General features: G+C 34.4%; 1 protein-coding gene across 12 annotated transcripts in view; it reads left to right on the forward strand.

Moving 5' to 3' along the window:
- Unc-115a (actin binding LIM protein Uncoordinated 115a) overlaps window positions 1–24,107 on the forward strand; it is a 211,453-nt gene that overhangs the window by 36,825 nt on the left and 150,521 nt on the right. For 6 of the 12 annotated variants that reach the window (XR_015071520.1, XM_085954504.1, XM_085954508.1 and 3 more), the window contains exon 1: window positions 21,312–21,613. The exons of 1 other annotated variant lie outside the window; for it this stretch is intronic. The gene's annotated coding sequence lies outside the window, so the exon portion shown is untranslated. Of the gene's footprint in view, window positions 1–21,311; window positions 21,728–24,107 lie in introns of those variants that run through there. 5 more of the 12 variants (XM_085954507.1, XM_085954510.1, XM_085954511.1 and 2 more) reach the window with 3 other exon arrangements.

The raw sequence follows: 24,107 nt of genomic DNA on the forward strand, positions 1-24,107 counted from the left end.
TTGGGAGTGAAACTTGAACTAGTGCTAACCTTAAAAAGGGTCAAGTATTCAAATGATTAATGAAGAATGATTTAAAGATGATGAAGAAGAAGATGAGTGGAATAATTGCAATATTTACATAACTTACGATATTACTTATTGACATACAGTAATGCATTCTTCTTGTCTTATCATCCCCTTCGGCCACAATCAGAGCGATCTTTGCTTTATCATCTGCTACTGGGAATAGTTCGGTAGAGCTACACTCGTTTCAATCATGGAGTCTTTTACGCCACGAAATTCGGCCACGTCGCAAAAGGTTGGAGAGTGCTGTACTTTTGTCCTCATGTAGTTTTCTGGTTTTTAATATTATACACAACCTCTCAGTCCTTTCACATTCGTTGAAGAATGTCAACATTTTGTTGATAATGCATACATAATGTTGCATACATATTGGAATCGATTCTAGCAAATTGCCAGCCAACTTTATAAGTGACCTTCAACTTCTACTGTCGTGTCTGCGAGTAATTTTCCGGTCCACGATCGCCTTGTCTGCCTTGATTTTTGATCATCGTTGAAGGAAAGTACATTATTAATCTCTTATCCGATGATGATTCACAGTTTTGTTTCAAGTCACGAACTGTGACGAATATTCGCGAGCTGTCACGAACCGTCAAATCCACTGTGAGATTATCTCTGCTGATAGAAACCCCAACCATTTTTATAACTGTGTACTTTTTGGCTTCGCGGACGAAATTTGGTTTTGAAAAGGCAGGCACTCGTGCCCGGAATCGTTAAATAGATGCGCCCGTCGAGGTGGTCATTTTTCATTTGTGTAGACTGTAGGTAATAGTAAAAAGCATCATGACTTCATTCACAATGGTTGCTTTTCAGATAAGATGCAATGTTGATAATCAATTTACATTCGCGGTGGAGTACGTAATGGCAGAGCGTCCACCTTAGAAGCCACTGATCGCGAGCTCGAATTCAACGTTTGTGTTTCAATTTGTATTTGCTTTAGTTAGAGCAAATAAGTACTCTGTGGGATGGGCGAATGAATGGTAGCAAACATAATGTCGTAAAAATGTCTTAATAATCTCTACTCTGTCTCAGCGACATGGTAATACTAATATGATTATTATTAAAATTTAAAAATTATTAAATTTTAATAATTAAAAAAATATTCAAATTTGATATAGGTATTTAGGTAATACAACCCACAAAGATTAAAATTCATTCATTCCGACCATGTCCGACCCTAATAAGATCATAATATGGGCCTCCACAGTGTGCATGTTTGTATTAACAGATCTTTGTTTTTACGAGAAATGGATTTTAGCCCATTGCTCAACCTATTAAGTCCTTACCCTGACTTCAAACACAATTTGAATAACAATATGCGTATTTGCCAGACCCAGGATTCGAACATGGATCCGTAGGATTACTAGGTAGGTACTAATTTAGTAAAAACGGGTTCTATTTAAATCAGACTAGGTTAGGTTCGAAACGAATAAATGATTATTGATTAATGATTATACAACTCGAAGAACAATGATACTATTAATTGAGTCAGTATTTACTTCGTAGATTTAAAAATGATAATAAGTATACAATATTATACAGGTGATTTTTAAGTCGATAGGTATTTTGGTTGTAATTAAGTCTTGAAATGGTGTTACAACCGAAATACCTGTCGACTTAAAAAAACATCTGTAGAATTTAATATAGGTACCTAGTTTATATTATCACCAACGATAGTCTTTATAAATTACATATGTACCTACCAAATAATAGTTTTACTATTTAACCAATACCTACGAGGATTTTTCTTCTAAATTGTTGAGATTTTAATAGATTATCAATAAAATCACAAATTTCATTTAGATTTGGTGCTCCATTTCTAAGAAGTGAAAGCTATAATCGTATATTTTTTACATTTACTTATTCTAAATAATTCTCACGACATAAATTGACGAAAATCAAGTGACATATTTTTAGGAAGTACCTACCTATAGAAGAGTTTTTTGATTTGCTTTGAAATTATTTTATAGGTATTAGGTAACATTGGCGGTCTTGCATGAAGTAGGTAAGGTGATTTCTTCGTTAAAAAGTACCTACATATAATAAAGATGTCTATTTTTCACTATCTGAATGTAAGCCTAAGCAAGCTAAGCCCAAGTACAATATGACTATTGCTGTATTTTCAACTCAATGGAGGATGGGTTGAAATCTGCGACTCGAGCCTTGGCGTATCTAAAATTGCCACTGATAGATATTTATTTACAATCCCATGTAATATAATATGGTAGGATTTGGGTTGTCTCGTCATGTCGTTCGCTGCAATCTAAAGTAAAATTATTGTAATAAATTCTTAGGAACGGTCAGAAACGATTTGCATTGTGAGTTTGGTAGCATTTGGTTGTCAATACAAATTGAATGATTGAAATATTTTGAGAATCTTTGTCTTTTAATATGACATTGATTATGTTATGATCTGTATTTACAATATGATTTCAACGTAAGTACTGAGACGATTGAATATTTGAAAATGTAATAAATACAGTACTAGGTATCTCGTAATCAACAAAACAAATTTAGCTTAAATTATTTGGACCTAAAGGGCAACGTGTCTGGTCGGAGTTTATATGGATACAGCTACAAATTTAAATCTGTTTTGAAGTTAATTGGTTTAATTTCTGTCAATTCTTCTTCTTCCGGAATCATACTACATAATGAAGGTACGTCTCGATGGAAGTTACAATGTTGTTGTTATCATTTGGGTGCGTGTCGAAGCATACATACATAAAGTACTTGTCGAGGTTAAAAAAGGCATTCCTTCGTATCATTTATGCAGCTTATTGACACAAATTAAACACTCATACTCGCAAGTGCTTTTAAGTGAATTCGGTACAAGCAATATAATATTAGTGATGGGAAACCATGCTAACCGTCAACTGATCGTATCCACGGTTAATGTAGCCATTGAATATTTTAATATATTTTACCTACTACCGAATAATCAGTTACTATCGCCCAAAATCAACTTTATGGATGAAGGAAAATAAGCTATAGTATGATATAATGCATAAAACTAGTCTGGGATACTCGATTCATACAAATTGGAAAACTGAAAACTATCGATTACCATTTTTCAAATCTTACAATTTAATCAAAAAAGGATATTTTTCCAGTTTATAATATTTGTTCTGTATTTATTTGGACCTGTGGTTGTGTGATAGTTAATGACTATAACGTTGTTTAATTCGGCAATTTTTTTGCGGCCCACCATTCAGTTTTTATAGTTGCAGATTCAAATTACATTATTTTACATATTAGGTATAAATCCATGACATTCATAACATGTCAAGGGGGGAAGGGGGAGAGAAACAAAAATACATGTAACAGTATTTACAATATTTATACAAAAACGCAGTAATTAGAAAGGTAAACAGAAACAGTACCGATAAAAAAGTAAATGTAAGGTAACCGTATAAAAACTTATTTTAAAAAACTTACTTGTTTCACGCAAGTGGAATATATCAACATTTGAAGCGATTTGATTAAACACATTTATATAATCTTGTCACCATTGTCATGAACATGCTTTGGTCCTCAGACTGAACCTCTTCGTGCAAGATCGCATTGCGTCTCACGTTGTGGCGTACCTATTTATGACAATACATACTTTTGTGGAATTGAACACTGTCTGGTAGTGTGCCAACTACTCCTGTTTGACCGTATCCTCTGAAGCATCTAAAATGTTGAATTTTTATTTAAACAAGATATTCGTAGAAGGCTTATACGAAGTTAAGCTGACAATTTTTCAGCATCGACCAAAAAAACACACTAGAGTACATTTTTAATTAAAAATAGGTATAATTTCTTTGAAGCTGAACGTAATTTTTCTAAATTTAATATGCTTCAAAGCCAATATGCCACTTTAATCGAAGTCGACATAGTTTATAGGTATGTCTTCAAAATACTGCTCTACAACAGCCAATAATATTGATGTCAGCATCGTTCGAGTGTATTTTTTTTATCTCCAAAAATATATGTAAGTACGTACCTACGATAGGAAATGGGAGATAAGTCCCAAAGCACTTTTTTTGAGGATAACTAAAAAACCTGTGTAAAATTTAGCAATTATGAATTATGGTTAATTTGGCATATTCGACTCATTTTACTATTTTCGGACTAATCTCCATTTTTTGTACACAACATAATATATGGTATGAACAGTACAAAAGTTTGTTCAGATTCAGATCGGTCTCCCATGCTAAGTTTCCCTCCTCTGGTCGAAATTGAAGCATTCGGTGCTGGGTTAGGTGTCAGGTCAGGTGTCACGGCGTTTAATTCAATCGAATTATTATTCAGAGACGTGCTCGACACATGCCACTTACTTCACTTGCATGGAGAACTCGCAGCATAGTAAGTATGTCAGAATCGCCCGTATTTTACTGACAGGCCGACAATAACAGCGATATTTTATAATAATATGTCACCGAGACAACATGTAAGTAAATAAATCAATTTGTCACAAGACATGACAGCTCAAGTTCGGATGAGTCATTGATGCAAATCTCGCGAGAAGAAGGGGATGGCACGGATATCAGCGCTAAGATAATAATATATCTGAACACTGTTCTGGAATATCGATTTGTATTTAAATATAATAACTGCTGTAATCATTAGGTAGCGGATGTAGGTATATGCAGTGGCGGCTCGTCCATATGCACTGCGGAACTGCAGCACCCCCAAGCAAATTGATAAAAATTTAATATTATAATATACATAAATGTATGTACATTATATGGAAATATCAATATTATTTAAGCGTGAATTAAGCTCGCCCGCGCGCCGATACATCCAATATTTTTATTATCATACACCGCAGTACTGCAGTACCGTTCTCAAACGAATGAGCGAAGGAAGGGTGCGTAGAGCGGGACACCCAGCTGGGAGCTTGATCGGTGCTGCCGGCCCGACAGTATTTCGCCGTTTCTGTGTTCGTACGTGAGCACACGCGTGACAGCGGAGGAAAGGAATATAGCTTTAATGATTTATTAACACTGTACAAATTTATGTATGCAAAGTTCTTTATTTTAGTTACTTTTTAATATAATTAATAATTTATATTTAATTTTGATGTTAATAGTAAAATATAATCCAAATAAACATTTATTTTTATTTTTAATCAACCCCAGTCCCCCCAGATATCTTATCCACGAGCCGCCACTGGGTATATGCAACAAAAAACATGATTGTATGCATGCACATATAATGCATTTAAAATCAATAAAGCATGCATTAAAACCAAAGAAATATGCAGTTAAAAATTTACATGTTTAATGAAAAAAAATTATAAATACTCACTTCACCCAATATTACCTACTGATAAAAAATCGACACATTAATAATCTTAATCAATATAATATAATATAATATAGGTATATATAATAAATTACAATTTTTAAAATAGTTTAATAAGAAATGCAATCTAAACCAAACATAACTTTAAAAAACAAAAACGACACATTCAACTATTCCTAAATACTATTTGGTGTTTTTTGATTGCCCTAAAAATAAGTTACAATTTTTTTTTCAATATTGTGCTCTGGCATTAAATTTTCAGAATTTTGTTTATATGCGGAAAACGACCTTTCAACGTCCACAGAGGTGGTTGGGCAACATTTAAATAAAATTGCCCGAGCTGACTTCACTTTTTCTGAATAATCCACAGTTGTGCATCTTAACTATCTACGTACCTAATTTCAGTGGGGCACCCAGGATTTAATATTGGGGGGGGCCCAAGGAGGAGAATTTAAATTAGTCCCATAGGCTCTTTTTCTTCTTCACAGCCAAATTTCTTGTAGTATATTGCACTTGGTGTACCTACACCATGGTCCCCACATCCTGAAACGGGCCCTCAGGCTAGGATAATTGGCGGCCCCCCTACCTACCGCTAAGATTAAAGGCAGTGTGAAACACTACATTAACATTTTTCAAATTGTGTTTTAGTTCAAATTAAGGGTACTTATACAGTGAATTATTGGCGATTTTCAATACATCCACTTTAATAATGGAGCTGTCGAGTATTGACACATAATAATCAAAAAATATATTGCACAATTATATAAGTAATTGAAAATGTTCATGGCATGAAGTATAATAGCGCCGCAGGCGAATTTTTTTTACTATTAAAGCTAATTCATGATGTGTGTTTATTTCAATTATCTGGTCAACCCGACACGCCTAGGCCCCCAGGCTAGAGCCCTGTCAGCCCTTCCGAGCCATGACCTACACCACTCCGGAATTCGGGTGGACACCGAGAATTTTTTGACAGTTCCATTAGGGATTGGGTTTCTAAAAAAACCTGACATCGAAATCACATTAGATCTTCATCGGCTTTCATAATTTCACGAAGGACTTTTTCGGTTTTCGCTATTTCGTGGATTTTTCTGCTTTTATCATTATTTTCGCGGTGCACCGGTTAAGAACCACTGGTCTAGAGCCACAATATTTATGCTGAATTCTACCGAAAAAAATGTTTTTTTTTTAATTTACACCACCACCGGCTGTGGCGGGCATGGCCCACACATCATGAATGTTTGGCGGGCCCCCTTACCTATCACCAGGGTTAAGGGGAATGTGATGTTCTACAGTAGTGTTCCCAAATGGTATTCCGTGGATTTATCTATATTGTTAAATAATTCCCTTTAATTCTTGATTTGTCGGACCTCATACCATATTATCGATCGTTATCATACTATGAACCACTGGTCGCGACCCCCTCTTGTGGTAGCCAAGTAGCATTCGACCCTTCGATATTGGATACATAACCATTTTTATTTTTCTAGAAACACTAAAAATAAGTGTAATATAAAATGGTACACGTGAATTATTATCATATAGTTACGTATATCATATTTTCATCATACTTCATATTTTTTATGTTAATTTTGATGAAGTAGTATAGCGCCGCATGCGATTTTTTTATAATATAACAAATTTCTGGTGTGTGTTGATCTCACAATTAGACGAGCCGCCACGCCAGGCCCTCTTAAGCCCGGGCCCCCAAGCTGTAGCCCTGTCAGCCCATGGTGGTGGGTGTAGTCGTACTTTTCGCCGAATTTGTATCGTCGATTTTGGGTTTTTTAATAGTGAAGTTCCAAAATATTAATTGAAAATGGAAAAAATAAGTATTTTTGCATTTAACTTATAGGTACACAAACCTGCCCAACAGAACACAGCCTAATTTCTCGTTTATCGGACTTTTGTCTATTGCACTCGGTGTACACCACTCCGGAATTCGGGTGGACACCGAGAATTTTTTGACATTTCCATTAGAGATTGAGTTTCTAAAAAAACCCGACATTAGTGTTTCGAAATTTTTGTGTTAGAAATTAAAATCTAAGAAATTTTTCTAGAGGGTGTTGGAGAATTTCAAATCATTTTTTTGTCGTGTTTTTATTTGTCTAATCTATTGGCTTTCAATTTCAATGTTTTTGGGGGGGGCAAGGCCCCTTGCCCCCCCCCCCTGGGTGCGCCACTGCCTAATTTAGTTATATTTCGATAAAATAATTTAAAAAAAACTGAAATTATTACAGCAAAAGCCTCTTTTGCATATATGCATATGCATCTTTTTATGAATTATGCTCTAATGTATCAAATATGCTCCAACGTGTCAAATATGCATTTATATGCACAATAAATTTTATTTTTGGATTCTGCGTCTTTCAAAACAGATTTCTTTGCAACTCTCATAGCGTGCATACACCCTAACTAGGGAATCCAATCCCGAGCCAAAATTCTGATCCCGGGATTTCGGGATTACAATTTGACAATCCCGGGATTGGGATTTTTTTCAATTGTTAATATAAAATTTTTATATTTACAAATAACATTGATAAAATCGGTCAAAAATAAATCTAGTATAATTTATACTATTTAAGACATTTATTGTTAATATTGTATACGTTAAATCTTGGAAATACACAAGTTTAATGGAGTAAATAATATTGTAATATAAATAATAATGTGAATTTAATATGAGATTGCTATTTCTGATAGTAAAGACATAATGAATTTTGCGAGTTTTAAAATAGTAAAGCAAATAATCATGGCGTACTTATGGCCTTTCCGCTTCATAAATCTAATTAGTCAGCCAAATATGAAACTGCCGTAAAACGTATGATATCAAGGTGGAATTACTTTGTTAAAAGTGCGAAGCATTGTTTTTTTACCAATCTTTCTCATTTTTAATAATCTATGTGAAAAAATAAAATGAATCGGCAACCTACACATCAAACTTCATTCAAATTCAGTTTATTTCTAATGTAGTTATTTTGTATTAAAAGTATTTTTTCTGTTATATTTTCCATAAAAATTGATAAAAAAAATCAATCCCGAAATCCCGGGATTATGTTTATCAATCCCGGGATTCATAGGTATCGAAAATAGCTCGGGATCCCGGGATTGGATTCCCTAACCCTAACAGCCTAACAAAACATGTATAGTAGCATATAAATCCGGTCTCTAGTAATCATTCGTCCTTTATTTGAGCGCGATGTAGGTACTTTGGATATATGTATATTAAAAACGACTGTTGTCATTTTATTTATAAAACGGTGTGTTCTTTAATTTTCCTGATCCCGACAAAATATCTACTCGTATCATCCTAGAGTTGGGTAAATAGACAAGATGGAAGTTTTTTTTGCAGGAAATCTAGTCCCAACATAAACTAACAATAATTACAAGATAAAAAGAACTTTTTAAATATAACATTTTTAAATTTTCTGTTGAATTATTATGCTCAATATGCTCAAACTTGTACTTGATATGAAGTAAATAAAAAACAAACAAATATAGAATACTGAAATGTCATTTTGACATTTCAATTTGATTTCCATAGTAACGCACGTATATATTAATAATTTAGTTGCTAGGACCACCCCCTTAGCAACCAATAATAGTCTTTTTTTTTTTTTTTTTTCCGATCATGTCCGATCCTAATAGGATCATATGGGCCTCCACAGAGTAGAGGTTTGTATTAACAGATTTTGTTTTTACGAGAAATGGATGTCAGCCACTTGCTCAACCTATTAGGTCCATACCCTGACTCACACACAAATTGAAAAACTGAAAATGAATTCAATTCTGCTTAAAGATGTCTAAAAGTATTAAAAGAATGCATTGGCATTAATAAATACGTTGTAAAAATGGCTTTCGATCTGAATTACTGGACTTAATTTTTTTTATATGATACTTGCAGGGCTTCGAACTATTTTTTTCGTTTCGGTTTTCGTTCTGATTCACGAAAAAACAGTCCTACAAACTTATCTAAAGAACAGTCAAAAATGGAACTACGAACTACCATATGGACGCCATATTGATAACGTCATTCGAATGTCAGATTCTGTCCAGCTGCGAGTCTTGATTTGGTAGTTTTTGACTGTGGAACCCCATCATTTCTTCAGAAAAGTTTGTAGGTCTATTATACACCCGTTCGGTTCCAGTTTTCGTTCCGAAAAAAATAACGATTTTTCTGATTTCGGTTCAGCTCTAAGTGATTAGTTTTTAAATTTTTTCAGACCCAATCATGTCAACTGAATTGGGGAGTAAGATCGTGGTAGCGCGCGTGTTTGAACGTGTACCGAACCGAAAAACCCGATATTTTTTTGGTTCGGTTCCAGTTTTTTCGGTTCAGTTCCGGTTCGAAGTCCTGGATGGTCGGACCGAAAAAATCACTATTTCTGCGTAAAAGTCCTAAATCTCGTTTATTTAAATTTTTAATAAAAATACCTAATATTCTTATTTTTTTATAAATTCTGATTTCAAATTTATGAATTCAAATAAGTAGATTGTTCGATTACAAATGCATTTTATGTATATACGGCAATATTATCTGCAGCGGCGTTAGCAGATTAGTACAACAATGCTGTAAAGAAATAGGTATACGCTTATTTACAATAATTAGGCATATTGCAATGTAGGTGAATAGGAAAGAATGAAATTTGCATCAGCAGACACAACTGTCGATGAGTAGGCCCCTTTATTATTCGTACCATAATTAGTAAGCCATTGGTGTCATGTGATAAATAGTATTAAATACTCACAGCTATCTAAGAATGTGTAAAAAGACGTATAATATTGAAAAACGACGTTCACCAAATCGTCCGTGGCAGTATTCAATCATAATAACATTTTTTGTTGCAGGTTACGTTATATTCTGTATAGTGGATAATAATTCTTTGATACGCTTTAGCTCCAACATGTGTATTTTCTCAGAACAAATGCACACCGTACAACATGCGATACGTTTTTTATGTTTTATAAATTCCCTTTGAATTATATCAATATTGAATTTCTTATCTTCAGAATAGTGATAAAACGAACTCGCTTCTGTTATAGAGGATATTGATAATGACTATACCTACAAGGTCGGCCATACCTGTGTTTAAGAAATTTTCGCGTAGGTACATAGTTGGATATTGTGTTTTTAATACATTATTATTTATACTACAGATATGTAGGTTTAACTATAAATGTATATTCATAAGATCGACATTTTAGTAGAATGACTACTTATAATCATAATATATTAATTCTGTGCAATTGTCATGTAGGTTTTCTTATATTATATTATCATGTCATATATGACGCTTCTATTGACGCTTAACATATCAGTGGCATTTGTAGATCAGTAAATTAAATAATATACCTTTAGGTGAGCTAGCATATTATATTATTATTAATTATTCCTCAAATACACTGTGTACCTGAAGACACATTATAGTAAAAACATATTTAAATAAATGACGTTTATACTCATTACAGAGAGATTAAAATATTTTTCCAACATTTTCCAACTTTCTATTTATTTTTCAAAATTGTCAAGGTTTTACAACATAATCAATAGGGGTGGAAAGTCTTAGTCGCTCAAAAGATGACAAAAATCAAAGGTGGCCACGATCCTCGGCCATGAGGGAACGTCGAAGAAGAAAAAGACAACAGGTACCTATATCAACTGAAAATAAGAGGTACCAAAAATTCATGGAAAAACTCGTTTTTTTCTTCGTTTCCCAAACAATATGTGGCAGAGTTTTCGCTATCATACCAGTTCAATGCGTCATGACGTGCTGAAATGGGGTGATGATAGGCGTGGGCTGCACACCCTGAAGCGGGCCGCCAGGCCACGATGTTTGGTGTCCTCCCCCCAACCTATCCCTAAGACTAAGGGCAGCGTACCTAATCTTCAACAGTAATCTTCCCCAAATGGTATAAAACATAAAATATAAAACAACTTACTGTAGTTAAATCTATCTTTTTATTTATACATTGCATACTTAGGTACATAGAAGCATAAAGTCTGATGAAATTACATTTAATTAACTAAATATTTGGATATAAGACAGGCATTTTTTTATTTTGCCATATGTTTTCAAACCCCTACCGCCCACCATGAAAGCTGGAACGCCCACTAGTGGGCGGTAGGAACCAGGTTGACTACCCCTGGTCTATACTATATGTCTATAGAATAGTGTGTCCAATGTTTAAGTTGAACCGATGGGCTATTGCGACTTGATTTCCACGAGTGATAATTACTTCCTAACTTTTCAATGTCATACAGCGGGTGAAGGCCGAAATAACATTTTGTCATCGACCCCATGACTTAAATTAAATACTGACGAATTTTTGATTAGCTTTCACCTTCTTTTCATACCCTATACAGGCAGTGTTATGATGGGCTGTGTCTGAGTTATGAGAATAGTAAGTTTCTGGTGAATTACCTACTTCACTTGGTCACTCAACCTCGTTGGCGTTTGTTTTGTGCGCCTTCTACCTGGAACACTTTTCAAAACAAATTTTCTAGGCTTTATGGACCTCGCGAACAGTGTGTCCGAAGAATCACATGATTTGATGAATGCACACAGAAAGCAGCCATCCACTGACTCTCATTTCCTGCATTATCAACGCATTGGTTCTATCTTCTGTTTGTTTATGATAATCAAGGCCATGAGAAGTTCTCTCCAGCAGGACACTCGCACCACAACTGGTAGAGTGCTTATTCTTCGGTACGCAACGGTATACCTACCTACAATCGACATCGTGTTGAGACAATATGGCGTGTGGTGGAAGGAAAGCACGAGTAGCAGTAGGTAGGCCACTGACAATAACAGGGTTAATTACATTTCAGTTCGGATTCTATGAAAAGTTTTGATAGCTGAGTTACGTACTAGGCATTACAATGATGTCATAAAATAATTGTGTCCACATGACATACAATCATGTGGCCGACAATAAAGCCAAACCAATTTACGTTATTTTCATAAATGCAATGTTCGGCTACAACACACTATTATAGTTTATAATACTTGTTACACAATGGGGCATTTATTGTCTGTCTGATACACACAATAATTTACCCACATTGGCGGGGTTTGCTATTATTGGCGAAATTATCAAAAAAAAAAAACATATCTTATTGGGTTCCTATTTAAGCTTAGGATGTATAATATGCCCTATGTTATTTTTATTTGCACTGTCATTTGTTCGTGAATTTTACAATCATACTTTTATTGATTTGTAATATATTGTACTAGGCATAATAATATGTATTTTTTTTACAAGGGGGTGTTTTTTTAATAGATATAAAAAATGTGTGAGTACTTATGTATAATATATATTTATATTTAATACCACAACAGGCCACGAGACCAGTAAATGATGACATAAACACCCAGGCTTTAAGAAAGCCATAAGTATAAATATATTGTGATTCCACCCGATCGAACCCGGAGCCCTGAATGAGAAGTCAGTGCTTTACACACTGGAGAGAGGGGCGATAATAATGTATAGATAAAAACAACCAACAAAACAATTTTATTTACCCCTTTCAGTCCTTTTTTGAACCTTGAAAACATTAAATTTCCCATTTAAATTCAAATAAGTAATATACCTATTTCATATTACAAAATTGTGTGCATTACATAATTTCATCATGCCAGTCAGCACAAGAAGTGAGCATGTTTTTTTTAGTATATATGAATATTATAGAGTTATAGATTACCTATGTCCTATCTATAGGCTGTGACGATTTTCATGATTTTGCTTAATTCGCGAGATTCTTGTTTCTCAAGAAATTATTAACCTTATCACTGTCAGCCAATTTTTAATAGGTTGACACTAAACTAGTAGGCCAGCTATTTTTGGAATAAAATAAATCCCTTAAAAATATACAGAATGATAAATATTTGTGAAAACTTACAAAATCAACATGTTTCTCGAGTTATCGTGAATATTTTCATCAAACGTTAAAGGAAAGGTTGGATATAGATTGATAATAAACATAACACATCTGGAATCTTTTTTTTAAATCTGAAAGGAAAATTTGTAAATTCACGATTTCTCCGTCTGTAAAAATCAGTTACTGTGTTATTCCAACATATCTGGATGATTATATTATATATATAACGGCGATTATATTATATATTTTATGAAACGAAATTTTTGTTAATTTATTCTGCGACGAAAATTGTCTCTTGTATGTACCTACGCCACTGCTGAATCAGACCCACACATTTACATGAAAATAGCACTGACACAGTGCCTTACTGGCCCACCTACAATCTACATGCGAAATCTATCCCCAGAGCTTTGCGCCAATTTCAAAATGTTTTGTAAAAAGTCAATTTTTAGTAACTCTGTTTTTGACAAGTAGAGCCAAAATCCTACAAAAATAATAATAGTATATTATGTATAGGTATGACGATTCTTTGAGAGTAGTAGTTAATGTCTACCCAATTTTTCACTTTTTTTTCATGCTTTCAAAGTTTTTTCTTTGTTTTATTTTTGATGGTAGGAAGATGGCTTCGTTACATTTATTATTGAGGTCGATTCGTTACTCGGAAAAAAATAGAAATAAAATTCTTGTGAAAAATAAGAGACAAAGAAACGACGCATGATGCTGTTCGCACACGACAACCAATAAATTAAGTGCGACAGATCGCATGGCAGACGTTCATTTCATGGAGTGTCTGCACACAAAGAATGGATTACTTAGGGGAAATGCGGGAGGCTCGCCGCGGAAGCGAGAAAGTGATGTGATCAGTTGGGGAACAAGCGCCAAACACGTGTATCACTGTTAAGGATAATATACGGTCAGGCAGACTACACGACTCGTACTGGACATTATCTGTACCTAGCTGTCGGTTAGTCCAGTTACCGCGTACAATGAAAACCTAAACTGCGGCTGGTCGCATCTACAAGTGGCTGTCGCGCGCGAACACCCCCAAGTATGTACAGTATTACACCGGACGTTTTATTATTTCATTCGTAATTTTGTCTGATATGCATATTATTCAATCATTTTATTTTCATAGGTACTCGGTATGTAGGTATATATAATAATAATATTACTTATATAAATTATTGTCATCTTATTTTCATACATTGGTACTCTTTTAATAATATTATATACTTACTTATGTTTTTGTAGAGTGGAGTAGACGTATCGCACACATGGCCATTGCGCGAACGCCCATTCAAAAGTAAGCATTTTTACATAGTTGCGTCATTCTGCTGAAATTTGTTTACGTGTGATTCGGTCATGTGTGGCTGCCGCTTTATGTGTGTCTGTGATTCAGTCCATTTGCCCTTGGACTGAACACAAAACATAGGTTCAATCGTCTTGTCTCGTTCGTATCTAGCTAATACCAATCCAACCAGTCTAGTTTAATTATTGGTTTAATAATGAAAACTAAGTCAGTAGTTCGGGTGGCACCAACCGACTTCTTACGTTTTATTACGAACATTTTATTTTATCAAACATTTTTGTAAGCAAACGCACCTATCAACCGCGCATGGACTCGAACGATAGTTAGTAATCCTTTGACATTATGAACAACGTTTGGATAGTTTTCACATTGCAAAAGTTATCATAATAATAATTACTGTTACCTTACGAATGCTCGTTAACACCCTGCCGACCACATGCTTAGAATTATGCATAGTCCAGAGTCCAGACTCTAGACCAAAATGCATCGCTTCGTGAAGAAATTACCACTACATAGGTACATAATAAATAATAGTCAAACTGTTCGAAAGTTGTATCTAAATTATTTACGAACATCCCTATCCGAACTGATACATACATTTACGAGCATATTTATGTTCTGATACAATATCCATGTATCTTTCTATTTTGCCGCTGGTGGAAAATATTGTTCAAGTACAGATCTTCTTGTTCTGGAGTCTGGGCTAGAGTCAAGAAATTATATTTTCTTTGAATTTGATTACTAGGTACTATATACGTACAAGTACGCATTCTGCTTATAACTGTGGCCTTCGCAACGTAAATAAGGCATACCTACCTAATCGAAATTAGTATTTATTTTATTATCGATGAGTTCTTCAACATTATTATTGTTTATTTGTAGGTTAGGTTGGGTAAGGCTTATGTTAGGTTGGGTTGCCATTAGAAAAATGGTTAGATGGGGTAGTCATATAAATATAAAATTCGAATTAGGAATAATATGTCTTTGATAATAATATTTTCTTTTGAAGAATCCTTTTCAGTGTGAACTATCCAAATAAATATACCTATAATAAGTATACATAATTTGAGAACACCTCATAAACATACATACTAGCAAAAATCTTGAAAAAATGAGAGCCTCGAACCCGCGTCCATCGGATTCCGGCCAATGTGCTTTACCAATTAAGCCAACGTCGTCTCACCCAATCACGACGAAATTAACGGTTTTAGTATGTAGTCATACAACTGAAGCACTTCTCAAATTGAGTTAATATTGGCAATCGGATTTTGTGGTTTGATTCAACGTACCTACCAATAATATATAGGTCAGGGATGGCGAACCTGTGGCACGCGAGATGATTATGCATGACAGTCATGGCACGCGAATGTTTCATTTTGAAGAGAAAAGAAATATTACTATTTTATGTATGTATATTCAATAAATAATGTTTCATTCTCAAATCTTGTGAATTATTCGTTGACCAGAAAAAATATATTTCCAAGTATACCTCTTTGGATGTTGAAAATAGCCTTTTAAATGCGCATTTAATTGTGTACCTACCACCTCCTTTATTTAAAGCATGTTTGGTAAAGTATTTGTAGGTACCTATTTGTTTTTTAATGACGTCGAAGTGAGCAAATGTTTTTTTTATCGTGATTGATATTGTCAAAGCCTGCCAAACGTTATTTTTACGTAAACAACCTGCTTAATTGAAATTTAATTAATTTTTCAATACCTATAACATACAGTGTAAATATATCTTCGATCTCACTAATGTATTGATGTACATTTTAGCGGAACCAAATTGGTTTATATTATATATTTGATAATTCATTTATAAAGTACCTATGCATGAGGGAAATTCGTAATTTTTCATAAATAGCACGCCCACCCATCAATCTGTGTTGCTATTTTCCGTTCGACCGAGGAACTACGGGTTATTTTTAGAATCGTTTTCCTGACGCTGTCAGCGTTTTCACAAGATTAATATTCGGTTGTCGGCAACACTGCGGAAGGCAAGTAATTCGACGATGTGTATGTGTCTGTCTACCTATTCTACCTCCATCCTATTTGTGTATTTTTTTTAATTTCCTTCAGTTTCAGTCAATTACCATTAACATGCTTCTGAATGCCTTCTCATTGTGATCAATGATCACTAATCAGTGATTATAACTGTTTCATTGAGGATGTTTGTTATATTGTATAGCAAAAAAAATAGAACTATGATGAAAAATTTCATATAAATTATTAATCAGCGTCTCAAAGTCAAGCTGAAAAATATTATCTACTAATGCTAGGTATTAAATTTTTATTAAACGCGACATCCTTTCGTATTGCAGATGCATTTGTCGCAAACATCACATTTTTCTTCCCTGATAATTATTTTCCAAGGCTGCACTGAGATATACACCGAAAACATTTTTAATTACAAAAAAATACATACAACAAACAGTATGTCTTCCCACCAAATGTCATCGCCGCTATCTTGTTTACAGCTACCATTGTTTAGACCTCCAAGATGTAGAGCAGATTATTTATTATTACATGGCAGGGATGTTGAACGCTTCAATCACGGGATGGATTTTGGTCCATCACACCATATAGGCATTTAATCACGAAAATGTAAAGCTCGTGTACATTCAGTTGTAATATAACATCATTTCATTGCGATTTTGAAAGGGAGCCATTAGCCACGAGGAAGCCCACGTAGCCTCGTCGTATCACTTGGTTCGTATTGTATCACTCACAACCTGCCGCGGCAGTTAGCGAGAGAGTAGATGTTAAACCCCCGCGTTTTAAACCGAGGCGTAATATCCCCTTGTCGTTGCGCAGTAGGCTCTTTACACAGTATGAGAATAACTTGACGATGTGTGCAATTAGTGTCCGAAATAAGACCAAAACTTATTTTCACGACGAATAGGTATTTATTTGTGATGGTGAAAATCAAGGGTTGTTGTTTAATTTGTAACGGCTCAGTTTCCTCTGACAAATATAATACTTTTGTTCAAGTGGATATGACAATCAGAGAGTGTGGTAGATCACTGCCAATTTTGGTACTGGATTGCAAAATTACAGTCCACCAGAAGTTGGACATGCCTCTACTATGGCGACCAATTCAGACTAAAAACGTTTGGTAGTCGCTATAAAATAAACCGTATGGCTGTATTTTAAATATTTTTTTCATAGATTGGAGATTATGGTCAGATATTTTGACCACTACTCTTTCCTGTGAAAGCATCAATACAACGAACGTTGAAGAGTTATAGTATTATTATTAGGTACTCGATAACAAAAATAAAGTCACGTCCATAATTGTGGCTTAGTGGTGATGCTGGTCACTCGTCCGAAAACAACAGACGCAATCGTTTCCTCAATAATATATTTTTTGTACTCTTTTTTTATAATGACAGCTACATTGTTGGAGGCGTCAATCCAATTTAATTATGACATTATAAATATCCCATGGCGAAAATGTAACTTTCACTTTTGTGATCTTAAGTACTAATCGACATGACGAAAATGTGAAAAGTATTTTTCGTAATAATAGGTAGTGATTTTCCCTACTTAATACTTAACTACCGGTTAATGGTATAAAATTATTATTTTCCCGTTAACAATAAATTGGACACGAAAATAACACTTTTTCTTTTTTGTATGTGACACATATGTGTACACATGTATGTGATCGTTCTTACCGTAACACAAATGTGTAGGTACGCGAAATAGTTAATAATATGATGTATTCCAATTTTTCATACAGTGTGTATGTCGTGTTTTCTCTTCTTTAATGGCCGCTTAACGGTCAGAGTTCGTATCATATCGAAATTGTCATTTTGTATCGGATGTGTCATGTAATCACAATCAATCATATCAGGAGGATTTCCATCCATCACAGTATTTATTTACTTGTCAGATTTCAGTATTATAAATTATGACGTATTCCACGTAAGCATGTCTTATTAGATTAGAATATAGTTAGCTAATGTACTCACCATTTTTATTTTTAAATAAATTAATACCCACGAATTTGAAGGATTTCACTTTAAAATTATGTTTTAAATTGCCCGAATATTTTGTTTAAAAAAAAGCGTTTTTTCATTTTACCTGTTGGACAATATTTACTAAAAACAACAGTTTAATCTTTTCAATTAATAACTGCCTGTCACTGCAAGTCATTTTAATTAAAAAAAAATAGATATATTAGGTAAATAGTGTCGTTATAATAAAATTGAGGAACAATGGTTAGAAGAAGGGGACAGTTTACCTTAGGTTACCTTTTTGGTTGCCATGATGAGTAAATCGACTTCGGATTATTACTATTCCGAGAAAACATATTGATATACATATATCTATATTATATATTAGTGTTTGACGGATACATGTCAGACAAACCCGTACAAATTAGATAATTTTTGCAATGATAGAAATAACATTGTATACGCGGGAGTGTGAGTTCATACAGTGTAATCCAATATTAGGAATATGTACAATCAATTCAGTTAGTTACAATAATATGTATGTAGAATCGCAGTTAACATTTTATGTGGTAGGGTAGGTATGTATTGAAAATAGTAGTAACTCATTTATTCTGACTCATATTATTGTCAATGACGTCCTTAGACAAAATGCCGCCCCTAGGCAGTGCAAGTAAGCGGAAGCCTATATTTTGCTCTAACGCGACACTCTAGTCCTAGGACCTAGTCACTAGTGTGAATGCCGTCATAAACGACTTACAGCTGCAGATGACGGACCTGGACGAGCTTATCGAATTGATTCGAATTCGTAAGGTGTTGTACGATACAACACTAAAAACATATAAAGACCAATGTGTGAGAAGTGCTGCCTTGACAAGACGCTGAAATTCTCCTTTATTCCCTATTAGTTTGTTTATGGGATGAACCCAATGTCTTCTTTTTTTTCGCCATAAGTTGAGCTAACAGAAGAAATGCGAGGTCTTCTTCAAAATCACTGTCTGAATCGCAATCTAACATTTTGTTCGACCTATCGTACCGAAAGCTACGACTAGTAAGCATCACAACACGACACATAGATGTGCACGCTAGATAAAACGTCAGAGCCCATCATGACACCACACGTCAGTCTAGTGTGAATCCGACTTTACACTGTTACTCTACCCTCAAGTATTTATTACCAAAATAAAATAAAATAAATTGTATGTTATTGAAATTAGTAGTTGCATACTCGTACCTAGGTGACTGTTGTGTTTTGTATTATGTCCCGCTTCTATTTTTTTGCCAACATATTAAATTTGTACTTATTGAATTATTTTTTTTAAACCGCAGCTTTTGCCAAACAAGTACCACAGTGCATTTGTTTTTACTTATTGGTTTATTTTTATTACGTTGGTTAGTTTGATTCGGTGTATGTATGTATGTTTCGGCGTTATCTTTCGCGAGCGAGTCGCGGCGACGAATCTTATCGCACCGGCCGGCCAGAGAGATAGAGTCTAGTTCAGTGTTCTTCAACCTTTTAACACCCGTGGCCTCGTGAATATATGAGAAATATTTCACGGACCGGTATTAGGCAGCAATAATAACCATTGTAGATAGAATTTTATTTATAAAATCTTATGTTTTAAAATTACAACTTTTGGTTAGTGCCACATCTGCTGCTGCTTCTTTGTAAGCAAATTTGATATACGTGGTTGCAGCATTGTAACTGAGAGACGAAGCACTGCATTGACATTCATTCGATTTGAATGAACACACCATTGCTACTTACGCGACGTATGCCCATAATGCGACTTCTACATTATATTGTGACTGATCCACTATTGTGGTCATTTAGGTAACACAAAATCTCTCCCGATCTGCCATTCCCATAAAAGTTTCATATAGGTATCGTCAATATATTTTCGGCTGTTCTATATTATTTTCCGGGAAATAGTTGGCTCCAGTCGTCTAGTCAGTTTGGCACTATTTTTTCCATTTCGCTCACGACGTGTAGGTACATATTCAAACTGACATATTTTCTCGATCGGATTTGATGGTCGGTGGGCATCGGCGAGCTGTCAAGTTACCTAATGCAGTGGTACCCAACCCCCGAGAGGTTAACCGGAGATTGCCACCACAGCACTTAAATCCTTATTGCCATTTCCGACATCCTATCTCTGTGAAGCGGGGTTTTCTGCAATGACAGCAACCAAAACAAAACAACGAAATAAACTGGACATAAGTAACACACTTCGGGTGTCATTGTCTACTATTACCACCAGATGGAACCGTCTCGTTGCAAAGAAACAAGCTCAGGGTTCTCATTGATTTAGCGTTCTAGTGAGTTAAAATGTTAAATCACTTTATACCTATTCATTATTTGGTGTAACTGTATTTTATTTTGAAGGCATGTTTAAATACAATTAAATCAAAACAATCTAAAATATAAACAATCAACGTCCCCCCGTCAGCAGGCTGCGGTAAAATTATCAAACGTTGACCGGTCCGCAGCAATAAAAAGGTTGGGCACCACTGACCTAATGGAATTAGATCATTTTACTGAGATTCGTGGAAAGTAGGATTAATGGTGGTGTGACTTCGTCACAAATGGAATGAAAAGATGCAGCGTCTCGTCACGAAATATTCCTGGATTTGCAATTAGATACAAATAATTGTTTAGTCGATATATTTTTATTTTGACAGATTGGAAAAAAGGTTGTCCACTCGCTCGCCAGCGTGTAAAGACGGCATCGCGAGCTATTTTCGTAGATTATCTGACAGCCAAGCGCGATCGCCATTCTCCATTCGCCGGTCTACACGTTTAATATTTAATTTTGCGGCCAGTCCGATCCGACGCGCTCCCAAAGTGACAGCTAGCATAGTCGTAGACGCCACCGCTTGCCGATTCCGAAATCGCCGGGAAAAACACGACGTCTTCCATCTTGGAAAACGTCAGTTTTGTACGTATTTTCTCTGTTAATTTTTGACAAAAAAAATCAGTGCGATCGGACTATTTTTCAAAATTGGAACTCTCGCATGTGCGGAACATTTTTGTGCTTTTATTTTTTAGTATAATAAATTAAAAGTGAACGAACTTTATGTGAAGTTTATAAGTGCCTGAGTTTAGTTAGTATTTTTAAATAGGTAATTGACACCATATTTTCGTGTCTACATAGTTTCAAATAATCCAATTAAGTACTGATCTACTGTTTCTGAATGTTTCCAACCTTTTGAGTTTCTTCTGAAACAAAAAAACAGGTTATATACCTATTAAAATGTTGTAGACTGGTATGGCGAATTTTAAAAGTACATAGTATTACTCCATTCTACTGAATATTATATTATGGCTCATTAATACGTACATTATTTTTATTCTGTCTGCCACACTAAAAACAATATTGCTTAGTAGCAACTTGAGTAATCGTTAAGAAAGTTTTGTAAGCTTCCACATTTATAGTTTTTCTTTTCTCCAGTAGGTATTACTAATGAGAAGTGAATTCTCGACGAATTTTTGTATGTTCATTAAATTTAATAAACACTTTCGTTCTTGAAGGACGTATTTTTTAATTTTAAATATGGAATATACATGAATAAGTAAATTCGTATGACGTGTATGAATAATTTTTTTATCTTGTATTCATTATACCCAACTCATTTCATGTGCGATGAACGCTCAGCGAAATATTCTCGTTACCTAATTATATCAATTAATTAACCATTTTCTAGACATTACAATAGTTCCCTCCTTGTAAAGGTCAAAAAAACTACATAGTCGATTAATATTTTAAAAACATTCAGTGTCACCTCCTCGATCGTCTTTCGAGAATGAGCTATTAAATTACACAATTTCAACTGTTGAGATATCATTAATTTAGTCGATTTCGTGCAATTTGTTGGTTATTTAGTGTTTTATTTTTAGCGATTGCGTTATTCCGATTTGTTTTTATTGTTTTTGAGATGTGACCTTCGTTGCACTCCAGTGGCGGAGCACAAAGATTGGTCTTTTGGACTGATCTATAATAATATTATTAATTAAGTCGTTTTCTGTGTCTTAAATGACATTGTATGACTCATTATTGTGTCCTCTCTAACCTAGACTCTTGTAACGATTAATAAACATAATTTGGTGATTATATCTGAGTTTTGTAAAATTTTGTCATTATAGATTTGACGACATGAACATTTCACAACCGTTTACTGAGTAGACGTTTTAATGTCGCGATATCTTCAATTAGGTATTAGCATCACATTATTTAGAAATATGTAGGTAGGTACCTACCTATTATAATATATTTTATGTTGTCTTTGCACCGTTCAATATTAAAATTATAAAATCATTCATATTATTAACTATGACAATTCAACATAATAAAAACTCTTGCTCGCTCTATCTAATATATTCTATTGTATGTTTTAATATGTATCTGGAAAAGGGTAAAATTTGTTAGACAATTATTATCGTTTCTTCCGTGAGTAGGCATGTATATAGGTGTATAAAAACAAAAACACCGTGATCTAAGTAGTATGCTACTTTTTTATTCTAATGTTGTATGGCATCAGCTAAGTCAATACATTGGTTTGTATGTTTGTAATGTATCGAAATGGCATTATACAAATTCTCATTGCGACATGTTCATAAGTCACAACGAAGTGTTTGTGTTATTTTGTATTTTTTAAAACTAAATGTACCTCCGTGCTGGGAACAAGGCGCTTAATTGGTGCATTTAGCTTGTTGCCAAATGGATTTTGTCCAAGAAATGACCAGATCTTGTCCTTGGTATTGACAAAATTTCTCTGCATTACTTACAAATTTTTTATTTTTATAAATTGGGCGATGTTAAAAAATATTGCAAGTGTCCAAATTGTTATACGCTCGAATCGTTAGTTTTCTTCAAATGCTTATGGAAAAAGGTCGTGATTTATATATAATGGCATTTTTTTTAGTTTTTGGCAAAGTGCGGTCAATTTCTTTCTCTCAGTTCATTGACACGCGAGAAGTCCCACGAAGTGTTTAAAATTCAGTTCTCATTTATGTTTACCAAGCAGCGCTACTTCTCATTTCAAAATTCAACTTGTGCACGTACCGAGCACCTGGCTATCTCATAAAACAATAATGCATTTAATTTAAAGACTAATTATTCTTTCTTCCGGAACTCGTGTCTTTAATTTAATATGAATTCACTGGGTAATATAAGTTTTTATCGCCTGTCCATACTTAATAACCTTGAATCTCTAAGTGAGAAATTGATTTTTCCGTGCAAATACTTCATCCTACTAAAACTTACTGTTCTTCAATAATTACTAAACAAATCAAGCGTATCGTATTTATTTTTTGGAACCGCTTTATTAGTTACTTGGTTGAACGTCTTGAGTTTTTTCAAACTGTCTCGTTCTTTTGAAGAAATCGTCTACTACTGCAAATTTCTTCACGGATTTGATTTTGAATTTGTGTCTGAGATCAAACCTAATTCTATTTCACTCGGTACAGAAAAGACGAGGAATGCTAATTTTACGGACGCCCACGGCTTGCCTTTAATTCTGAAGATGATAGACTAACTTGCTTCTCATAATACATTCACCTACTTGCTTCATGGATAGTTTCTGCTGCGTTTCTAGCTGGTGACATAAGGATATTTTT

Source organism: Rhyacophila brunnea, unplaced genomic scaffold (genome assembly GCF_057557595.1).
Source record: "Rhyacophila brunnea isolate RB1 unplaced genomic scaffold, BYU_Rbru_1.0 scaffold_4, whole genome shotgun sequence".
NCBI classification, from domain to species: Eukaryota; Metazoa; Arthropoda; class Insecta; order Trichoptera; family Rhyacophilidae; genus Rhyacophila; species Rhyacophila brunnea.